Below are 23,625 nucleotides of genomic sequence, written 5' to 3'. Positions count from 1 at the left end.
GTTGGGAAGCAACATGGGTCTGGTGTGGAGAACTGACCTAGGGGAGGGCAAATGAAGAAAGGGGGATAATTACCAAAGGATAACAAGGGTATAACCATGATGTTTTGGGATGGTGGAGACCAACAGTTGGCTCCCTTCCTACTACCTGCTTCTTCCCTCCATCGTCCCCTCTATCCTTCACCTGCCCTTCATACTCCCTCCCCTTATATTCCTATGGTCTTCGTTGTATTCCCAGTTGTGTGTGGCTGATCTCCCATTCTGTTCCCCTCTGATTGATGTGGTCCTTTCTCACTCTCTATCCCATCCTTGGAACTTCTTGACTCTTACCCTTTCTTTGTATTTTCTCTCAAACTCTCACTCCTGCACTCTCCTCTTGTGTCACAACGCTGACTTCATCTTCCTGTCTTTCAGAATACTTTCCTTCACTGTCCTGCATCACAATATGTGCACGTTGTAGATAAATGGCTTTTTGTTTTGCAGGCTTTGAAATTTTGAGTCAAGGCTGATATATCCTTGTTGCTTTTTGGTGAGGACTGAATCTTTACTTAAATTGAGTGACTTGTTCTGCTGGTAGAGTTCATTTCTGTACATTATCATGTTTAATAGATTTAGCCAAATTCAGAGTGCTTTGTTTTCTGTGTGAGTGTTGTACCATTTTGTTTAGTATCCCTCTGAGATTTTCATTCCAGTATTTAGTGTATTTCTTCTGTTATTATTGTTCAGAGTTACGAATTCTACATTTAAAGGTTTGGATGGATTGTGAAGATGTTGGTCTCTTCTGCTGATATAATCCCTTTCTGACAACTGAGCTTTTACTAGTTCATAGTTTTTTAAAAAATTGTTTCCATAATTTGAAGCAAGGCTGGGTTATTTTTTATTACTGTATCACTTGACCAACTTGATCTGTAATAGTGGTTTTAACTAGTAGACATGTTGGAAATATAATATTTACTGTATTGTAAGTTGATTGAAGCACAGCCCATACTTGTTTTCTTCTAAGCGCGCTTTGGGTTTAAAGATGATTTGTTCTGGTGGTTCTGAAGTGACTAATGAATTCTTTGTGGGGAACTCAGCTTCTGCAGCCATTCGGGTAGGTGGAGCTTAACAGTTCTTGGTACTGTTGTTCCTTCCACCCAATGCTTCTCTGTACTTGTCAAAAGTTTGGTTCAAAATCTTTCCTTTAGGAGTTTGGTATCAATTATGTGGTGGTCCATCATGACTTGGATGCTAGGGCTGGGAGACAGTGTCCTCCAATCTAGCCAGTGAATTTTTCAATATTTTAAGATGCATCAAACCAAAGACTTGAATCCCCAAGGCGAGTGCTAGTTAATCAGTGTAAAGTAAACAGTACCAATGGCATGATGGGCCAGAAGGCCTGCTTCTGTGCTGTATGATTCTGCAACTCTGTTTGGCATCTGAGGCAGTGCTTTTGATGTTTCTACTATAAGACTGTTGAAGCTGACATGTTGGGTGGCAAACACCCAAATACTGTTTATTGGTTGAATACAGCCTTGGTGTTGGGTTTTAGAACATTCCTTCCCCATTCAGCTAAATGCTGTGATGACTTGATGAAAGTACTGCAGTAGTGGATTTTGTCATTGGTGTTTGTGGTCACTGAGCAGCCCTTCCAGAGATCTGGGAACTGATCTGAGGTGACCAAGGACCAGTGTTAGTGAGGGGACGGTGTGGTGTTGAAGGATATTTAACTTCCAGACATTTAGTGTTCTGTCACGTTCTTTGTTAGGGGAACCAGCAATGGCTTGGAGCTCAGCCAGTGTGGGTGTGTTGTCTTCTTACCATAGAGGTAACTATGTGATTTTAATTCAGTGGTGGAGACACAATTTTCCCGTTTGTCCGAGGTATTTACTCCACTTCAATCAAGAGCTTTTGAAGGTGATTGAGGTCGAATAGAACATTGGTATAATGACACAGCTTTGATACTTGCTGCACTAGGATAGGCTGAGGACAAGCATATTGGGGAGAGTCTTCCCTTAATTCCTCTTGTTTGATTGAGTCAAAAACCTTTGTGGGGTGGTATGTTGTTGTGCCTCTGAAGCACGTTGATCCTCATGTCGTTGAGGATTTTGAGATACTCTGGTATTACTGAGACTGTAACAAATAACGTGCTGTGGAATGCAGTCCAGAGCACTTGTATCAACTGGCAGTTTTGAGTTAAGAGTTCTTCAAAGAACTTCTGTTGACTTGTCTTTGACCTCTCATTGAGATGGCTTGTGAAGTGCTTGAGCTTAAATAATCTTGATAATGCTTAAGTATTCAATTGATCTCTTGATATTTTGTAATATTTTCCAGCCTCTCTCTTGAGTCTCAAGTTTTCATTTGACCTTAGTTTTCAGGTGTCTCTGGGTCTGTTTTTAGCCTGAAGTTGTGATGATGCTTAAAGACCAAGAATGTTTTTGGTTTGTCTACAATTTATGAGCATCTGAATCTCTAGATCGTGCTATGTTCTTGGGTAGAGAAATTGTTTGTTTATGGTTGATAATTATGGTGGAAGTTTTCTTTTTCTTTGAACCATTTACTAGTTTTCCTGTGGCAGCATTTCTGTTGCCATTGGGGCCTGCTTGATGAATTGGGCTCCTGTCGTGTGGTTGACACGTTATTGCCCCTCATTTGGCCAATAAAGTAGTTTGAGGCATATTGGTACACTGGTTGGGGTGTTAGAACTTTCTATCTGAAACTATTTTACTCCTGTAAAGCGTGTCTGCTTGGTGTTTTGTCAGGAGGTAGACTCTAGTGGGGTTGGCTGTCCTTGCTCTCTTCCTAGCAGATGTTTGTCTTTACAAAGCTTTGGTGCAATTACCAGGTTAGTTGTATATTACATTTTACAGACCTTTTCACTTTATTTCAAGGTAACAGTAGAATTATTCTTTGGGCTCACCTGTCACTTCCGGGGCTGACATGCAGACTTTATATCTAGGTGGACTGGTTCTGTGAATGTGAGCCAAAACATTGAACTCTCACATAGGAACCTCTAAGTCTTAATTCATTCTTGATGTCAAGACCAGTTCAGTGGAAGTGGTGTCCTTCCAGAAGCAGGTGCATGCACCCTGTTGTTTCTTGACCTGGTTTTCTCTTGCTGTCAGGGTGGTAATGTGATTGTCAGCATGTCTGAGTTTCCATACTATGAGTTGGTGTGATGTTTGGCTCTTTTGTTTCAGTTTTTCACAAGAGTCCACATGTTCTTGATCTTAAACTTTATTTTGAAACATGGAATACGCCTGCAATTGGGGATAGCTGTTGCACACCACTGATGTGGTCTTGCTAGGCAAGATCATTAGAGACTATGCTCCTTTGCATAGGCTGGAGAAGGTCTAGTATAAACAATTGTTGTAAGGTTGTTGATATCCAGTACATAATTCAATAATAAAACAGAAACCTGGAGCAGCGTAGAATGCTATGGATGAAGAATTGGGAAATGGGATTAGTATAGATATGTGGCTGATGTCATCAGACATCAGACATGGTAAACTGAAGAGCTTGTTTCTGTGCTGAATGACGTGTGATTGGTAGACAGATATGGATACTTTGATAGGTGACAATTTCCTTTTCCTCAGCAGAATCTTAGCAGAGTTTCACTCTGAGTTAGGAAGCATTTGTAATGCAAAAAAGGTGGACTTCTGAAACTGTTTCACAAAATGCAGTCTGTTCTGGGACAACTAACTCTAAATTTGAAATTGACAAACTTGTGTGAACTAAAGATATTAAAGTTTATATACTGAGAACTCAGCCAGCCACATTTTCACTGATTGGAGGAACAGGCTTGGAACTAAATTTGCTTTATTTGATAGTCACTGTAATATATTACAGAAGCGAGAAAGGAGTGGACTGGAACTGATGAAATGGATTTATTAACTTTGAGAATAAAATATCAGATGACTGTTGTAGCCTTAACTGGTAAAGGGAGTCTTGCCCTACGTAGACGGAAGAACTGTGTAATATTGTCAAAACATCCCAGCATGGACGGGCATGATTTCATGATTAGTGTATACAGAATATGTCAGTGGATGTGAATGCACAGTGGATACCAGAAGTCAAATGGAAAAGCTAAACCGAGTTACCCTGATGGAAATTATTCCAATTTAACAAGGTCCATTTTGTAAATTATGCATTGAAGGAGGAAACTGGGAGCTTTAGATTCTCGTCTGACTCCTTACCCTTCCTCCCCACTGAGTACATGATTGTATCGAGTTCGGTTACGAGAAGTGGAAAGTGCTTGGAGATCAGATTTAATATCTGTCCTTATAAAATGTCTAGAATTGCAGGCTTATAAAACCTTGCTTTTGCTTGCTCCTACATAGGAAAAAATCATAATTTATTAACAGAAAGAATGTAGTGACTTGCAGTACCAATACCATTCTTAGGAGCTGCAGATCTTCAAAATGTTTTTCTTAATTGTCCTCTGGAATGTCTTAAGTTATCCTATTTGAGGATCAGTTAGGGATGAACAATATATTGGTCTTGAACCAATGTATTAATAGCCTTGGACAAATTAAGACATTAATTTTTCTCAGCAAACTCATTGTGCTTGTCTCCCCTTTAGCTTAGACCAGACTAGTCATGTGCAAAAGGTGCTTTTTCTGAATGTCATTGGTGAGCTAGTTTTGTTTTCTTGAGGGAAGTGAGACTAATTGGTGCTTCTTTCAGAGCGAGAATCAGTCATCTGAATAGCCTTCTTGGTAAGATGCTGACATTTTATGATTAAACTCCATCTGACAGAATTCAAGATAATTTTCTGTAGCCAGCCAACATAATTTCAGATTTATCAGTTGGTTTCATTACTTGTGATGATAGTTACGGTACCATAAATTGATCTTTCGTGAGCCCCCATTGTCTTAGATGCCGGAGTATTTGACTGAGTACATTCCTAGCTTGTGTAAATTATGTGTAGCAATTTGGAGCCGTGTTGTTGCTGTCAGTGATAATTCAGCTAAATATATTGTAAGAATGTTCTTGTATCCAAGGACACTAGTTACTAGTGACTTGAGAGTGACCTTAACATAATTTAAATGGACTTATGTTTTCCCTATTTTTCCAATTGTTAATTTTCTCTAATTTCTGAATGGCCATTCTTTCAGTTGGTTCAAGCCTGGATCATCTGAATTTCATTGCCTAGCTGTTTGCCAGATAAAGTCATTGTTTCTTAGGAGCATTGATAATCTTGTGTTCTTACAAAATACTTGTATCTGGACTTTGAAAGTTGGGTTATTCGGTTCGGGAAGCTGTCCAATTAACTTAGTCTTTCATTATGCATACCCAGTATATATTTCACAGTGGAGGTAAATACCGGTTGCATTTCTGATTGGAAACCCCCTCCCCCATTTGGTCAAAGGTCTTTGACATATTGTAATACTTAGCTGTGTATCAAGCTGTTCATTGGCTTTGTGCTGTTTTACTGATACAACTATTGTTCTCTGATCACCTGCGTATCACCTGGCTTTGGTAATGTTTACTTCTCTGACAGAGTTGGAAAAAGTCTTGTTAATAGGCCTGTTTGTAATTCAATCTAATCAAATAGAACACTTTTAATGTTCAACTTGTGACAAGCCATCCCCTTTTGGGAGGAAAGTTCCTGTTAGTTGACAAAGCTGGTAACACCTCTTTATCTTGTGTAGTAGTCACTGTAGAATTGAACTCGTGCTCAGGGCTTAAGTTTGAAAGCTTCAATTTTCTGCAAGTGTTGTGCCAGCCCAAGTCTGATCTGTTTCTACAGATGTTGGATTCCTCTGTATAACAGGTTTTAAATCTAACAGTTATAGCAGAAGAGTTCAAATTTGACTGACATGTACTAAACACAATTGGGAGTCTGAAATTAAAACAATCTAGAAGAAACTGCTAGGTCAGTCAGCTCCAAGAATAATATAATTATTGGTTTAGTTTGGAAGCACTGATTAGATGTTGACATGACCATTCTCAGGATTAAAAAAAACCTTTTGTCTGCTCATTGGGGGATCGTGAATCAGTGTTAGTATCACCGGGACCCTTCAATTAATATACTGTTTACTGTAGTGTATTGTACTTAGAAATTTTGATAACTTGCTGAAGCAACATAAATGAGATTAGATCTCAGTTGTGTGCCATTATGACTCATGGTTATGAAAATCATACACCTGGAATGAAGATGCCAGGATTAGCATATATTCAGCTTCAGTGTCAATTTTAGAGAATGCAACCTGAAATTTAGGGGGGAAAATTGGAGTAGGAAACATCGCTACTGGTTCTGAAGGAAAATCGTTAACCCTTGCTTCTCAAACCATGTAGCTTAGTCTGCTGAATATTTTGCCATTCTTTTAACAACTCGGCTTGGAGTTTCTATTGATTGCATGATCATCAGGATTATTTCCATAATGATTAAACAGTAAAAGCAAACTGCAGATTGGGTGAGCATAAAATTAAAAGCAGAAAATGTTGGAAGCACTGTGGATGGAGTAACAGTTGATCTTTTCAACACAACTGTCAGAAATTAGCAACATAACAGGGTTTAAGCAAGTGAAGTGGCAGGAGAAATTGGGAAGGGAAGCAGATTTAAAAACGAAGGCCCTTAAGGCGGAAGGCAGGAGTAAATATTGTAAAGTGATAAGTAACGAAGCAGTAGATGAGCTGGGAGAATGGGGGTTGATGGTGGGTGTTAAAATGGGAATCATTATCAACAAAATAGGGGGCATTAGTTGTGTCGTGATGAATTGAGTTATTCAATGTCACCAAAGGTGCAGGTGTGGAATAATTCTGTTTGCAGTTTTCACCATCATCAACAGTGTTTGGTTTGTTTATGAATCTCTCTGAACAGCTTTATTGTTTCTGCCAGATCCAGGATGTGAGCATGGGGCAGAGAATGTGAAAGCAGAGTATTGCTATCATATGATGGGGATGCTGTGCCAATTCATAGAGCCATTCCTTACCTGGGTTGCACTACGGTAATGGCAGGTATAAGTTACTCGGTCGTCAATTTCACTCTGTATCTTTACTCAATGATTGGACTTTCTGCAGTCGGATGTAATAGTTTCTAGATCTGATATTACTCGTGCATGCTTATAATGGTCATTACAAACTGGGGAAACACTGACGAGTCCCTAGTGTTCATGGTTCATGCATTGAAACAGGAGTTAATAATTGCTTTTATTCGTTTTCCATTTCCTCATTCTCCTTGCAGTTTGTTCACAAATACGGTCGACCTTAACTAATCCGACTTCCTGTAATCCAGTTCTTTCGATAATCCGGCACTGATTATGCTTAATGTCATCCTTCTGTAATTCGGCATTTTCACTAATCCAGCACTCCTCAGGTCCCAGTGGTGCCAGATTAGTGAAGGTCGGCCTGTATTGGAAATTACAATAATTGGCCTATTGAATTCTTATTCTGAGAAGACACACTTTGGGTTTCCTTTCTCTTGTTTTAACCAGAGGGACTAATTCCTGTATATAAGTACTGGCACGTCTATTATCTCTTGTATTCAAGAAAAGTTGTGTTGTTTGGGGGAGTACCTAGGTACCATACTTGTTTGTCCGTGGTCTGCACTGAATTAGCATATCTTGGCTGCTGCTTTGGATCTTGATATCAAAGTTGCTGGTGAATGCCGCAGGCCAGGCAGCATCTGTAGGAAGAGGTGCAGTCAACGTTTCAGGCCGAGACCCTTCGTCAGGACTAACTGAAGGAAGAGTGAGTAAGGAATTTGAAAGTTGGAGGGGGAGGGGGAGATCCAAAATGATAGGAGAAGACAGGAGGGGGAGGGATAGAGCCAAGAGCTGGACAGGTGATAGGCAAAAGGGGATACGAGAGAATCATGGGACAGGAGGTCCGGGAAGAAAGACGGGGGGGGGAACCCAGAGGATGGGCAAGAGGTATATTCAGAGGGACAGAGGGAGAAAAAGGAGAGTGAGAGAAAGAATGTGTACATACTAATAAGTAACAGATGGGGTACGAGGGGGAGGTGGGGCCTTAGCGGAAGTTAGAGTAGTTGATGTTCATGCCATCAGGTTGGAGGCTACCCAGACGGAATATAAGGTGTTGTTCCTCCAACCTGAGTGTGGCTTCACCTTTACAGTAGAGGAGGTCGTGGATAGACATGTCAGAATGGGAATGGGATGTGGAATTAAAATGTGTGGCCACTGGGAGATCCTGCTTTCTCTGGCGGACAGCGTAGATGTTCAGCAAAGCGGTCTCCCAGTCTGTGGCCTTTTATATATTGGGTGCTGCCGATGTGGCCTTTTATATATTGGTGGGGTGATATACTGTGTCCGGTGCTCCCGATGTGGCCTTTTATATATTGGCGAGACCCGACGCAGACTCCTTCTTGGGTTTCTCCCCCCCCCCCCGTCTTTCTTCCCGGACCTCCTGTCCCATGATTCTCTCGTATCCCCTTTTGCCTATCACCTGTCCAGCTCTTGGCTCTATCCCTCCCCTTCCTGTCTTCTCCTATCATTTTGGATCTCCCCCTCCCCCTCCAACTTTCAAATCCCTTACTCACTCTTCCTTCAGTTAGTCCTGACGAAGGGTCTCGGCCTGAAACGTCGACTGCACCTCTTCCTACAGATGCTGCCTGGCCTGCTGTGTTCACCAGCAACTTTGATGTGTGTTGCTTGAATTTCCAGCATCTGCAGAATTCCTGTTGTTTGGATTTTGATATCTTGTTTTTAAATACTCTTGTGTGGGTGAAGGGTGTTGGGAGGAACTGGTCAAGATTCCAATGTGTGCTGGCTAAGCCACTCTGTCTTTGTATCAGACAAGAGTCAAATGGTGTTGAACAGGATTGTCCCCTCCTTGTCATTCTAAGGAAGTCACCACCCAAGTTTGATGGGTCGGGTAATTTTTTTTAACTGCAAATTTCCCATGAGGTCAAATTGACCAGTCAGTGCAAAGATTGGTGTCTAGTCTACTGCATCCCATTCTTGTACAACAACAGTTCTTGCATTTAGTTCATTTCACCCCAGCAATCTACAATGACTCCCAGTTTGGTGACACTGTAATTTTAAAATCATTATTTTCCATATTTGTGTAACTTTGATTTGGCATCCATCTCCAGACTATGTACTCCTTAGTGTCCTTAATTTTAATCTTACCCTTTAAATTACTATTCCATTAGCTACTTAAATTCTAGAATTTCATTCCTTACTTTTGTGATTCCTGCCTTTTTTTAAAATAAATTGCTAAAATTAAAGTTGTAAAATTAGTCAGCTCCATCATGGGTACTAACCTTCGTAGTATCCGTGACGTCTTCAAAGAGTGGTGCCTTAGGAAGGTTGTGCCCATCACTAAGGATTCCCAGCAACCAGGACATGCCCTCTTATCATCGTTGCCATCGGGAGGGAGGTACAGGAGCTTGAAGGCACACTCAACGATTCAGGAACAGCTTCTTCCCCTTTGCCATCAGATTTCTAAATGAACATTACCTTGCTGCTTTTTAAAAATGTATTTCTGTTTTTGCACCTGACTATTTGATATACATATACTTTAAATCAGTTTTCTATATTTACTATGTATTTCATTGTACTGCTGCCGGTGATATTAAACCTGCTTTTAATTCAGGCTTGCATCTTGGATGTCTTAATGTTATTATGTGATTGGTTATTTTAAAATTTTGTTAACCGTCCTTTGCTAGGGAAATTTTGCATTGTTTTACAGTTTATGAATTTCTGGTGGAAATTGTTCATATCACCAAACACTCATTTCTGTACAGATGGAGGATAAACAAGGTTTGTTGTTTGTGATACCAGTGGTCTCAGCATGATTCAGATTGCACTGTTAATAAGGCACTCTCCAGTTTTGAGTAAAATGACACTCTTACTGGGCTAGAGAAAAAAAATGCGCACACAGATTGATAAATGGAGAAAACTATTGCTTTGAGATTTTCTTTTCTTTTAAAATCTGGCTTCTGCAGTTTATCTGGCAGTTTTACACTCAGGTTTAAGCCAGTTGTTGGAGTGCAGTGCCTTTTTTAACCAGTTGGCACATCTCTTGGCTAAAGAAAATGTTGATTAGAATTGAACTCCATCTACACAGTGATTTCCCACTGTGTAATATTTTAAAAGATAAACAGTAATCTCTACATAATCACCAGTAAACTTTGACAGGACATGCACATAATGTAAGTACTTAGCACCATGAACTCCAGCTGAAGTTATTTAAAGACAAGTAGTTAGAAAAGGCACGTTGAGAGTTACTGAGTGCGCTTTGTCAGTCACAGCTGTCCTCATTGATTTCTACTTTCTTGACCCACTAAACAGTCTCCCTGGATCACATGTTTATAACACCTCCCCCAATTTATTGTAGCATTTGGTATAACCCTGGTGCAGTTCAGCACTCTGGTTAGTTAAGGGCATAATCGCCTCACGTAGCCTGGATTCGAGGCAGGCACAACCCCGTGCAGCTGCACTTGCACATCTGAACTTATTGCATATTTTAAATCGTGTATAGTCTTGTAAGCCAATACTTATTTTCACTATTTTTTGGGCTGATTCCATTAGGCCATTTGTTGCACCGAGTAAAGCCGGTCTTTGTCCCATTTTCACTGGCTCTTGGTTTAATTAGTCTTGACCATTTAACTCCGAGTCCATCAGCCATCTGCTCTCTAGGATCTAGTACTGGGGAGTTTGGTTAAGCCACTTCTCAACCAACTGCTAAAATTCAGAATAATGCCTGCCCTTTCCTACCAGCAGTCTCTAATGCCCTAAGGTATTTTTTATTCAGCCAATACAAATTCATACTAGGATGCAAATTACTTTGAAATCTTGTCAGGATTGTTTGTAAGATGTTAAATACTGCCAGAGAATTGCTTAGTAGCAGGTTATTTAATCATACAAGCTGTTGTAGAACTATTTTCTGATTTACTGAAGAAAATCATTTCAGCAACCAGTACCACCAAAGTAGGCTTGCTAATTATCTGTTTCAACTGCTCTGAATAATTGTTGTATTTACCTGTACCTGTACTCGCACATTAAACACAATTAGACTTCCAGGTAGCTCAAAGATGTGAGTGACATAATGTTCTTTCAGGGTAGGTATTTGGTATAAAGATTATTTTGAAAATGATGTTTAAAGAAAATAAATTAGGATGTGCTGGAAAAATGAGATGAATTTAAGAAGACAGGTTAGTGGAATAAGTCAAGTTGCTGGTGAAGGAAGTTTTTTAAATCGCTGAGGGCATGCTATGTTGGTGCTGAACATTTGGCAACATTTGCCCGCTGCCTCCAGCACACCCTTGGGTGTGTTGGTTGTTACCATTATACAAATGGACTTCACAGCCATGATAACCTTTGTTATAAAAATTTTTCCCACTAGGTAGAGGATTGGTACAGTATCCATAATCAGACCCTGAAAGAACATTACGGCATTCACATCTTGGAGCTGCCTGGAAATCTAAATCATTGCTTTGATGTACATGTAAATAAACTTGAATCTTGAAATTCTGCCGTCTCCATCTGCTGTGATCAGCTGGGTCAGTAACTTTAGTCTGGGCGAGACCGTAGATTGGTACGGCACAAGAACAGACCCTTCAACTCACCATGCTGCGCTGGACTAATTAAGCTAATGACACCATATGCTCATGGTCCATATCCCTCACGTTCACCTGCCTATCTGAGAGCCTCTTCAGCATCTTTTGTACCTGCTTCCACTCCACCACTACTACTACTACTAGCGATCATTTCAGGCATCTCGCACACTTGTGTGAACCAAAGCTTTCTCTGTCACCTCAACCATTAGTCATTTTAACCCTAGGGAAAAAGAAACTAGCTGTCTACTGTTCATGCCACTTGTTATATAAATCTCCATCAGGTCTTTGCTCAGCCTCTGCCACCCCAGAGGGAAGCAACCCAAGTTTGTCAGCTTTTCTAATGTAGCACGTGCCCTCGAATCCAGATTCTCCTTTTAATCCAATAGACTTCCTGTGCACATCTTTATAGCCTCCAAATAGCTTCCTGACTCTTGACTCAATGCCTCAAAGTCAGCTTGTTTTCCCAGCTTTAACTGCTTTGGATTGTGGTAGATAGAAAGTGCCATTTGGTGGAATAATTTGCCGGGAGTTTTGAGTTGGTGCCTTTCCGAACAGTAACACTACATCAGAAGGTATTGGATCCTATTTTTTTGGGGAGAACTTGCATATAGAATGTTGATTTTTTTTTGTGGTGGGGGGGGCACATTCCAGAAACCACTACTGTTGGTCAAATATTGGAATCTATCAAAATCATGCAGCCATTTTACAGACAGGAAGATATCATTATCTGGGTAATTTGGTTTAGATGACTAAAATGCATTTTGCATGTGTTTGTTGTTGACTAGTACACATTGAATTCCCTATTCCTCTATAAGCAAGACATTGAAATCTTTTTCAAATGTACACGGATTTACTATTTAATTTCTAGGACAACCTCCAGTTATACAGCTCTCTGAACAACACTGTGGTATCAACATGAGCATTAAACTGGGGTACTGAAGTGGGGTTTGAATCATGCCTTCTCTCTTGAGTGGGAGTGCTACCACTGAATTAAATTTGAGACTTTTAGAAGTTTCTGTTTCTGCTATTCAACTTGTACTCAAGATTATGAGCTATTGCTATTGTTGGAAAATGACAAAGGTTTTAATTTGCTTTGTTACTGATGCTTTTGCTTAAATGATAGGTGAGGAGAGCAAAATAAACCGGCCTTAATTTGGGATTGATGGAAAGTTTTATGTGTTAGTATACATCGTAATAGGATTAAATCTTATACTGGGCAAAATCATACTTCACCACACAGCTGCTGTCCTTTGTTTTGGAGAAATGTTTTGACTATAATCTAATTTGCTTAGATAGTGAATCATTACCTCCATTTGAACAAATTGATTGATATGTTTACAGATCCCATTTTGAGTTGAATTTAAAATTAGGATACAAGTACTTCATTAGTTTATGTACCATTTTGAATTATTTTGTGTATCTTTACTCACAAGAAATTTGCTGCCAGGAAATGAAACACTAATAATCTTAAATGTTTTTTAATGCAATAAAAGCTACTTCAACAATATACCTCAAATACAAGTTTGAACACATTCCCTGCACTAATGTTCAGGTTTCCCTTAAAAAACCCTCCTGATATCCTGATGCAACTTCGATTTGCAGCTGAACATTGATCTCTCAGATTTCCAGTAATTGCCCTCCCATTCCCATTCCCATTTCCCTCTCGCCTGATCTTCTTACTTACCTGCCCATCACCTCTCTGGTGCTCCTCCTCTCCCCTTTCTTCCATGGTCTTCACCGTCTCAGATTCTCCCTTCTCCAGTCCTTTATCTCTTTAACCTATCAGTTTCCCCAGCTCTTTATTTCACCCCTCCCCCTCTCCAGTTTTCATCTATCACTCTGCCACCTTGTATTTCTGCCCCCCTCTCCCACCTTCTTGTGCTAACTTATCTTTTTTTTCCCCAGTCAGCCCGAAACGTCGACTGTTTATGTTTTTCCATTGATGCTGCCTGGCCTGCTGAGTTCCAGGATTTTGTTAGTTGTCACTTCAGTTGTAAACACTTTCCATGAAGTTTGGCCCATATGTATGTTGGTTGAATGTAGCACTCCATGTGTAATGTATTTGACAATCTTACTGCAGATTCCATAATCGGCAGAATCAATAGTTTATGGAAATGTTAAGCAACAGTGTGGAATAGGCACTTCTAGCCACACTACACAGCAACCTCCGATTCAACCCTAGCCCAACCACGGGACGATTCACAGCGACCAGTTAACTTACCTACCAGTACATCTTTGGAATCCCGCACTGTCATGGGGAGAATGTACAAACTCCTTACAGGCAGCAATGAGAAATGAAGCTGGGTCGCTGGTACTATAGAGCACTGTGCTACCATATTGAGAAGGGTGGATCCATATTTGTCAGTTCTGGAGGAGAAGTGATTTGATTGAAATGTGAGGGTAATTGGCAAGTCATTTGCTGTGAAGGTGGTTTTTATAATGACATGTGCCTGTGTGTGTGCGAGTCTGTGCATGCGCATCTGTGCGTGCGTCCGTAATGTCTTTTTCGTGGCTTTTACAAGGTGCCGAGAGAGAGAGACTGTGTGGCGTGCTACTCCTCATACAGACATTTTCACAGTATTTTTCCTTTTTTTTATTTTACGAGGTTGAATTGCGATCTCGACACTCAACCCGGCACGGATGGAAAGCGTACTTGGGAGCGGACCCGACTGGTTTCGAACCCGGGGACCTCCGCTCCCAGGTCCGGCGCTGATATCATTGCCCCACCAGCCAGCCCTGTGAAGGTGGTTTTAATGCATGTTTCTAGGTTTATAACATTTTAAGGTGCTAGTTATGCACAGAACCACTTACACAACTGGATTTGTGATACTGTTCACGTGATTAGTAATGCTAGAGTGCCATAAGTTAAAACCAGTTGTTCCAAACTCTACCAAAAGCACCAGAAACAAACATTGTTTCCAATCTGAGGTTGCTGATGTAGCCGAGCGGAAGAGGAATTTCTTGGAGATTTGTGGTTGTATGGAATTCGCTACTCAGAGAATATGTAGAGGCTGTGTCATTCAATACAATAAACTGTATTTTTAGTACAGGAGAATCAAAGATATGAGGAAGTGGTGTTGATCAATATTGGATTAGCCGTGATGTGACCCAACTGAATGACCAAGCAAACTGCGTATCCTGTTTCGTGTCCTGTCAAAACTAAATTGGCCTCATTGGTTGAATCTTTTTAGTTGTTTCAAAATCCAGTATTCTAGCTGATTGGGGGAGCACTATAAAACTGGTACACTAAACTGGAATTAGTTGGGTACAAATTTCTGCCTGCAGTTTGTGAGAAAAGTAAAGCTTATTTGAGGTTAGCTGAAAGAGGCAATTTCTATTTTGTACTTTCTGCCCCCATTGAAGCATAATCGAGTACAGGATTCACTATGTCCCTTTACCTTTGTAATGTGCACAAATTTGTAGCTTGTGTTGCCATGGATGTAGATATATTTGTGGGATATTGTGGAATCTTGCCATGATGTGAGGAAAAGTGTCCACTTTATTGCAGGTTAGCATGTCAGTGATTGGAGTACCACAAAGGCAGGACTAAGCTGAGGCAAGTTTTTTTAAAAAAGTTAAACGCTTATGTCTGGTCACATTTACCTTAGCAATAGGGTTTCCAAAGGAAGGAATGTATTCATTCGAGTTGAGAAAGTGTGTCCAGTTGTGAAATTGTTCTTTCTGGTTGTGAAGAACAGTGTCCTCCTGTAGTTTCATGAACATTTTTTTCCACTGCTTTGCTGGAAATTTTTATGCCTTCTGTTCATTCTGTTTTAAAATCTATTTTTGAAACTGCTGCTCTGCTTCAGGCACTCTCTGACAGTTTCCTTGAGTACTTTGTGACATTCCAGTGATTTTTTTTTTCCTCTTCCCCACCCTTATTGCTAAGGCCTCTGACTTCAAGGCAATAAGGCAGTATTATAGGTTTTGGATAAAGGTTGTTCTGCAATGAGGGCCTCCCTCAAATGTTACTGAAGCACATAGATGGCCAACAAATGTGAGAGCTTTGCCTTATTCTCCTATCCAAGCTCTGTGGACACCAGTGAGTGGGCTGACCAGGGGTTCTTGAATGAATTTGACTGTAAAATCCATTTTTGGAATTTTTGACTGGAGGGCAAAGAATTGAGCAATAGGATGCCTTTTATTACTCAAAGTTAAGCTGCTCCTTAACTTTAAATCTAGCAATTCTCTAAAAATTCTGGGCAGGCTTGATGTAAGTTATAACCTTATTGGGAGCAAATGGTGATTTTTGCCATCAATATTTCCCCAAGTCTTCAGTGCTGATTTATGAGCTGCAGCAAATTCCCAATACCTCAGCAATCTGGTCATTTAATAGATATTATGAGCACCACTCACCAATTGTCTGAGTGTTAGCTTCTAAGTACCGGGGCACTTTGGAAATCTTTTCCAGTGTTCTCTATTTGACGAAGTAATCATACATACAGGTTGCTCAGAGGGCGAAAATTGCACTGGTCAGTCACCAATTTACCTTGTAACTGTAACCACAAGTTGTTATTCCTATTTATCCTTTGGTGCATCCAGTATCAATCAATATCTTGACATCACTGTCCTGTGATCTTTTGTTGTAATTTTTATTCCATGCTTCCTAAATACAACAATATACAGTGTGCCACGTTAGCTGTTGAGGTCTTAGCAGATCTACTTTATTTGGTTTTCTTGCCTATCCCCAGCATAGATTCGTAAGGTTAGAGAGGAAGAATTTTCTCGCCCTCTCAGTCCCAATGACCAACTACTTATTTTGTACCTGTAGCCCCTCATTTAGACATTTCAGCCAGAGAAACCAGCCTCTCGGCATCCACACTCAGTGTTACAGAATGAGATTTCCTCTCGATCTATTCTTTAGGAATAATAAATCTAGTCTGTTCCTTTGCACTTCTGTACCACGGTAGCAAGTTACTGGGGTAGTGAATTTGGAGCATGGAATAGGGTTGTGTAACCCAAATAATGCGACATTTATTTTCAATTTTTGTCAAAGGCGCAATAAGAGCTCTATTTATACAGGCTCAATTCTGTAACCTAGTAATTTCCAAATCAGTAGCGTATAACTTTTTTCGCAAGGCGGGCCAGATTTACAACATAAAACTGTAGACTACTCAAAAAAAAATCACATTATAACTATGTTTACCCAGTTACTGGCATTTTTGAATCATATTTAAGTACTCGATGCTGTTCGTCTTGCAGCACCACTCATCCTGTGCTGTTCCACATGTGTACCCACTGGTAGTGTGCCCTATTGTTAAACGGTGACTGGCATGTGCTGTACTGCTATTTTCAGTGACAACTAGTCCCATCAATACTGTGATAGGTGTCACACAATGTCAGACATGTAGCCATCAAAAATATACTCGTAAACTGTTGTGTACGGAGACTCCTGTGGTCATCCTTGCAGTGTGCTTTTGACTAGGCTGCATGTAGACTTGGACTAGTGTGGCCCAAGAATCTCTGGCCTTTGGCATGGTCCAACATTAGTACAAAGCATGTATAATGAATGCTGCTTCTTCTTTTGCAGTCGGTAAAATTGAAACAGAAGGCAAATTAGCCTTTTTGAATCTTTTCTGCCATTAGGTACAATTACAACTTGTCCTCCATCTCATATATTCCTGCTCTTTTGATACACCTTGTAGGAATTAAAGATGTCCTGTGGATTCCCAGGAGCTATTGGCAAGGCTGTGACCAGGCAGCTACCATGATGAATGGATAAAACGGGGTCTTGAGGAACTACAGGAACAATATTGGGGAGCTAGTCAAAAGTGCTTGGAGTTGTATAGTGCTCTGGTACTGCATATGTTTCTAGCACTGCAACTGCCTCAACTGATACCTCATTAATAGGTTCAAAACTCACAATTTTAATTGAGTTAATCAAACTATGGAATAGAAGGTGATCAGTGAGTTCCCAGGTTCTTGGGGGGGGGGGGGGGCAACCACAGCAATTTGCTAATGCCTTTCAGAAGAGGAAAGTTATGGCTTTGGCGATAGGAGAGACTGCAGATACGTGAAGTGAAAAGCACCATGTAGCATTTGTAGAGTTGCATGTTTTGGGCCGGAATCCTGCATCAAGACTGGTTTCACCTGTTCTGTGTACTGTGAAGACTAGCTTCACAGTAATGTGGTGCCTTTTAATTCACTTTTGAAGTGGCCTTCCAAATCACTCAACATTATCATTTATTGGCAGTAAGTTCTGGACTTCCTGGCAATTCTCATATCTTGTTGAATAAGTAATCTGTCCTCCCATCTCACTTCTGAAGAATTGGCATTCTTCAGTTAAGGTGACCAAAACATTATATACACTATACTGTATGCATGGATTCATGAAGATTGCATGAAATTCTCTGCCAGTCCCCTCATTGTAAAGGTCACAGATTGGCCACTATACTGCATTTTATGGTTAAGCTAGGCTCTCACAATGATATAGTTCATTATCATTTGCTGAAGGAAATTTTGTTGCTTAAAATATTTTTGGTGATGTGGAAGCCAGAGTCCACCAGATCCTTATTGCTGTTTCTGCGGCCAACAGTGCCAATCCAGTCTCATATAGTATATGTAGTTCCTTTGAAAATAAGTTGTTGCCGAACTTTGTTTTTAGAAGTTTCTGCTCGTAGGCGAAAATCTGAATACCATAATACACAGGCAGGGAATGATTTTGACTGAATATCAGTTCTGAAGATGCAGAACTGTGTTGTGCAACATGAGAGAGATCAAAGAGAACAGATTAAATTAACTTTGGGGAATGCAAATTGCTCTTTGTTTATTAACCAACATTTTAATTGAAATTTAGCATTAAGTTTCTTAAAGTTTCTGTCAACATCTGTTGAAGTAGAGGAACATTTTTTTTTAAAAAGCAGGAAACTTAGCAGGCAGGAAGCTGTTTGTTCAGATCTATGTTAGAACATTTTTGTTTTACGTAATTTGCCCTTACTACTTGATTTGGGTTTATCAAATCAGATTGCAGTGTTGCAAGTATGGAATATTATGTTCCAAATGTTCTTGCAGAACTTGGTTTATTTTAAATAAGCATTGAACATTCTGAAAGGAAGTAATGTGTAGTCACTTTTTGCATTCTGGAGGTCCGTGGTTACTATAGTTAAAGCAAAGACGAAAGATGTGAATGAACCCACTTCTCCATTCTTAAAGCTCTGAGAGGTATCAGTTACTACTGCAGGAAGTCACAGTTTGCTTTAACCAAATATGCTGCAGCCTCAGCTGCTCTTGTTTACTGTAGTTACACAGTAATCTAGCTTTTTATTTTCAGTGCAGCACTTGTTAAGCTGGAGTTTCATCTGCACTCTATCCGCTTCCTGTTCAGAATCGTTGCTTACTTTAGGTTTATGCACAGACCTTGTAAAAGTCTCCCTCGATCACCAAGATTATGAAGCCCTTTGCTGAGAAATAAATGCAGTTCCATCACCGTCTTACCCATTTGGTTACCTGTACAGACGTTATACTATCCAAACTGAACTTCTACATACAATGTCATGGAGCAGCGTTGGAGAGAATAGTGACTGGATGACAATTCAGGCCAATCTTCACACCCTTTCATAGTTTACTGTTACACTGACAGATTGGATTCTGTGCGAGGAGTGCTGCTTTCTGCTCTCCTTGTTGCACATTGCTATCAACTTGCCAATCAGGAAATTTTTCAGAAAATAATTTCTGTAGCTTACGTGTGTCTGTTGATGCGACTTTTTTAATAGAGTTGTCGTTTATAATTGGTGTTGAATTTCCAAACAGGAAGAAATTTAACTTAAGATGTAGCCTCCTCCACCATTGGTATAATTGTTTATCATCAATCTTCTATCATTGAAGTAAGCCACAACTTGTGGCCCCCACAATATTTTCCCACCACTTCCTCTAGGTTTTCATTTAGTAAAGCTGAGAGCTTTGTGCTGCTGACAGAATTATAAATTAAGGCAGTTAATATTAAACTTTAATTGCCTAATGCATTCAGAATCTTTCCATTAGATAATATAGCTTTCTGGTAGAAATGTCTTTTTTGTTAATGATAAAAGGATAGGCCATTGTTTTACTTCGGATATCTTTCGATCTTTGAATTCCACAACTTTGAGCCCCAAGTCTAACAGACTTAAAATCTTTCAGTACTGTTACATTATTGATCTGCTTACAAAAACATGCTTATTTTCATCACAGCTCTAGCAGATGTCACACAATTGCCTTGTTTTACCACCTCTGGGTATTAATTTAATCAAACTCCTACAATGCCTGGAAATGTTTTCTACAGTTATTTTTGGCAATACTTGCCGTGAGTATCTCCAGTAGCTGTGTAATTCTTCACCATCGCTGGAGAAGGTGAGAGTGGTTTGGGCCATTTTATTTTGATGTGGGAATCACATAGAAACTGGAGTTGTAGTTTATGCAGATGGATCATATTTGTTTATGTGGTATCGGTGGATTCTCAGTGTAATGGACACGAGAAATAGGAGGAGGAGGTCACCGCGCCCACTGATCCTGCTTCAGTCATTAAGATTATAGCTGATCTGGCTGATCTTGCCCTTTCCCTGTAATCCTGTTCTTTACTATGCAAAAGTCTATCTCACTATTCTAAATATATTTAATGAGGTAACTACTGCTTCCCTGGGAAGAGAAATTCCATAGATTCACTGATCTGAGGAAACTAATTCCCCTCCATCTCTGTCCTAAATCCACTCCCCCAAATCTTGAAGCTACGTTTCTGTTTCTAGTCTCATCTACTAGTAGACACAACTTTTCTCTTACTTTCTTAATTTTATGTTTGCAGAAGATACTCCTCATTGTTCTGAATTTCAGCAAGTATAGTTCCTGGTGATTCACTCTCTTCATCGACTTGCTGTCTCTTCTCCAGAGTCAGCCTGCTGCACCACCTCTAAAACTAGTATATCTGCAGTAAGCAAACCAGAGTTACAATGGCTGTCTCCAGCACATATTTGGGCCATTTGGTCGTTGCTGAAAATGAAGCATTTCACTGTTTTGATGTACAAGTGACAAATAAAGCTAATCTTTAAATCCTTTTATGGCATTGTGCATTGCTAAAAATTGGAACATCTGTTACCTGGAATCAAGAATATAAAATATAGGCATGCAGCTTATAGATAAAACAGCTTTTGTTTTTCTTGCTAGTGAACATGTAATGAAGTGGCATAGGCTTGGTAGAATAGATCCTAGGGAAAGGGTGTAGAGAAGTACAAAGATGGTCCATGGAAACATGAGGCTCTCTAGTCTAGAGCTCTGTAGCTACACATTTAAGTATAGATTTTCAGTTATTGACAGTTCTGGGGATGTGACAGTGACATGGAGGAAAATAGCCATGATCGTACTGTTGAGGGAGCATATTTGGGTGACTACAGGACCAATCCCTAGGATTCTAGGGAAAGAGCACAAGTATTGATGATAAACTTATCCCGCTGTAGCTCTTCTCTGAATGTTCATTAACCTGAAGTCCCTTTCCTGATTGCTTTTGTGGAAGCTCTCTGCGGTTACCTTTGCGCTGAAAGGCAAATTATACAAAACAAGTTTTTGCTTGTGTTTGTAATCTAGAAAATTAAATGTAAATACAAGTCAGGAATTGCTGTTAAATGTCATTAGGCCCTTCTGTTTTTTTGTCGATGTTAATTGGAAAAATAACCCTGTGCCAGTACAGCACGGGGTCCATAGCCCTGCACTTTCTAATCCCAGCAGCATGCTAGTAAATCCCCTCTCAACAGTGTGGAGTTTTACACTGTTTCGGGAAGCAAATGTCACACATATGGTTCTGAAACTTTCCGCTGTTAAGAGTGAAGGCCAAATGCAGTAAACTAATGCATAACTAAATGAAGCTTAAGGTTTTTTCTTAGTTCTACAACTGTAAATTATTTCTATAATGATTACTTTTAAGAGATTTGTTGCTGTTACACACTCCGCCCGAAGTTTGTTGTAACAACAAAATATTGGAAATACTCAGCAGGTTAGGTTGATCCTAAACATTAACACTTTCCTGCTAGAGGTGTTGCTTGGCCCACTGAATGTTTCCAGCATTTTATTTATTTCCAGTTTCCAGCGTTTGTAATTTTTTGCTCTTTGTCTTTGTAGCTTTAATGTGAAGGTTAACATTTCAGTAAGCATTTTAACTGTACCAGTTCTGTTACTCGTTTGAGTAAGATGTCAGTGTTCTAATTTTATCTGTTTTAAAAAAATTCTAATTTAGATAATTGCACGCTCTGTTGTACATATACAAAAGATTACTTTTAGTAAGCGAATGATTGTCTTCCCATAAAGGTGAACAATGGTTTAATTTATTTATAGGGTTTTGGAATCACTAGCAAGAGTAGTGTGTTTGCCAATCTCCAATTACCCTTGAGAATGTCATGCTGAGCTGCTCACATGAAATGTTGTAATTCATCCGGTGTACGTATTCCTGCAGTGTTATTTAGTTACTGTATTCGAAGGTTTAGTCCCAGCAAAAATGCATCTCCAAGAAAAAGAAGATGTGTGACTGAGTTCTAACCTGTCTTTGATCTTTTCCTCTAGAAAGTGGAGGAGTACGACTGGTTGTACAAGCTATGTACGAGGGTTCCCAGTTTATGGAAGACCTGATTGATGGAAAGCCAGCTGCGCAAATTCTCCTGTAAACTTTTAAAACAGTTTTCAAGATGGGGATGTTAGTTACAGAAATTCAAATATGCCAGGAGTTTGAGATGGGGGGGTGGCAGCTAGTTAATTTTAAGACCGTCTGCCACCTGTCTTATAACAAGCCTGTTAACATGTAACCTTCCTGCAGTTGTGGAACTACTCTTTAAAAAGAGCACAGCTGCCAATTCACAGGGGAAAGCCAAATAAGAAAATTGCTTTGGAAACTAGACAAATCTTTTTATTAAGGCTTGTAAAGTACTTTATCAAACAATATAATATTCATTGATATTTTAAACTAGCCATTCTATCAGAATCAGATTTGATACCACTGGCATATGTCATAAATTTTTTGTGGTGGCCGCACAGAGCAATAAATAAAAATGCTGTAAACAGAAATAAGAAGTATGCATATGAAATTAAATAGTGCCAAAAGGAGGAAGAAATAATGGGTTCATTATCCATTAAGAATTCTGATGGCGAGGTGAAGAAGCTGTTCCTAAAACACTATCTTCCCATTCCTGAACCCCCTTCTTGATGGTAGCATTCAGAAGGGAGCACCTCCAGGCTGATAGCAGTCCTTAATGATGGATGCTGGCTTTTTAAAGATGTTGGTTTTGATTCTGTACCATTGTAAGTACAGGGGACGAGAGTATTTAAACATTCATGCTGATCGACCCTCACTGAAACTGTTTGATCCTGACTTACAGAAAAACCCACTAACAGGCTGTCCTCTGTGACAGAACCCTTGTGTAACCTGGGGACTGCATGTCCTGCAGATTAGTAATCAAGTTGTAGGGACTTTTATCCGGAAAGTTGTACCTTTTGAATCAGAGACATGAGTGAAGAGACCCAGCATTGGTACTGGGGGCTTCAAATTTGAATAATGAAATCTGAAATAAAAAATGGTTGGTATCAGAGTGACTTTGAAAGATGTATTTCCAAGGGAAGGAACTCTACCTTTGTTACCTGCTATAGTCTATATATGGCTTTCCACCTACCAATGATTAGCAATGCATTTATTGTTCATATCCTTGGGGGGAAATAAAAGGAAGCTTCGAGAGACTGCACTGTATTTTGTTGATGGTACACACTGTATCATTGTTGGTGGTGGAGGTGAATGCTTATAAAACGTGCCAGTCAAGCATTAATGATATCCTTAAATATTGTAGGAAATGTACTTGGAGCCATCAAATCATTCAAAGACATAATGTTGTAGTGTGGATGAAATTACCAGAGAGACAGAGTCACTGGTAGATACAAAGCAGCTTCTTTATTCGACACAACAAGGTACAGCAGGCATCATATGGACGGGGACGCTTTCGGTAGAAAGGTCTGCTAGCTCAATGTGGGCTCGATATTTCTATGCTAAACACAAAGGCAATCACTACTTAAAAAGTTATAGGCAATGCATAGCCAATGCTTCCTATTGAAGTTACATACAAAATATCACACCATCGTTTCCTTCTGACGCCAACATGTCTGGGTTGGTATCCACAGCCTTT

The 23,625-nt window shown here is 39.8% G+C and overlaps 1 protein-coding gene across 2 annotated transcripts in view; it reads left to right on the top strand.

The window, feature by feature from the left end:
* The window catches only part of LOC134351886 (3-phosphoinositide-dependent protein kinase 1-like), an 85,743-nt gene that overhangs the window by 2,999 nt on the left and 59,119 nt on the right, over positions 1–23,625 (top strand). Inside the window, exon 2 of one of the 2 annotated variants that reach the window (XM_063058741.1) lies at positions 481–526. The exons of the other annotated variant lie outside the window; for it this stretch is intronic. The gene's annotated coding sequence lies outside the window, so the exon portion shown is untranslated. The remainder of the gene's footprint in view (positions 1–480; positions 527–23,625) is intronic. 2 annotated transcript variants of the gene reach the window in all.

The sequence above is a fragment of the Mobula hypostoma genome, chromosome 9 (assembly GCF_963921235.1).
Source record: "Mobula hypostoma chromosome 9, sMobHyp1.1, whole genome shotgun sequence".
Classification (NCBI taxonomy): domain Eukaryota; kingdom Metazoa; phylum Chordata; class Chondrichthyes; order Myliobatiformes; family Myliobatidae; genus Mobula; species Mobula hypostoma.
The sequence above is the reverse complement of the archived record's forward strand: the minus strand, read 5'-3'. Positions and strand labels throughout refer to the sequence as shown.